Below are 236 nucleotides of genomic sequence, written 5' to 3' on the forward strand. Positions count from 1 at the left end.
TTTTGAACCACATCGTAAAATTCTAGAACTTCAACCTGGCAATGTAATTCTATAATTTACTATTCTAGAACTGTATTTTACATTCTAGAAAAGCAATTTAACACTAAAGAATTACTAGCCTGGATTAACATTTTAGAACTGTAACTTAACATTCTAGAATTTTAAATGTACTCTACAACTTAATGTTCTAGAATCGTACTTAACATTCTAGAAAAGCAACTTAACACTCTAGAATA

At 27.5% G+C, this 236-nt stretch overlaps 1 pseudogene; it reads left to right on the forward strand.

Annotated features, from left to right (window-relative positions):
• Positions 1–236, forward strand: part of LOC116673702 (gastrula zinc finger protein XlCGF8.2DB-like) — a 325201-nt pseudogene that overhangs the window by 314785 nt on the left and 10180 nt on the right.

Source organism: Etheostoma spectabile, chromosome 24, assembly GCF_008692095.1.
Source record: "Etheostoma spectabile isolate EspeVRDwgs_2016 chromosome 24, UIUC_Espe_1.0, whole genome shotgun sequence".
NCBI lineage: Eukaryota > Metazoa > Chordata > Actinopteri > Perciformes > Percidae > Etheostoma > Etheostoma spectabile.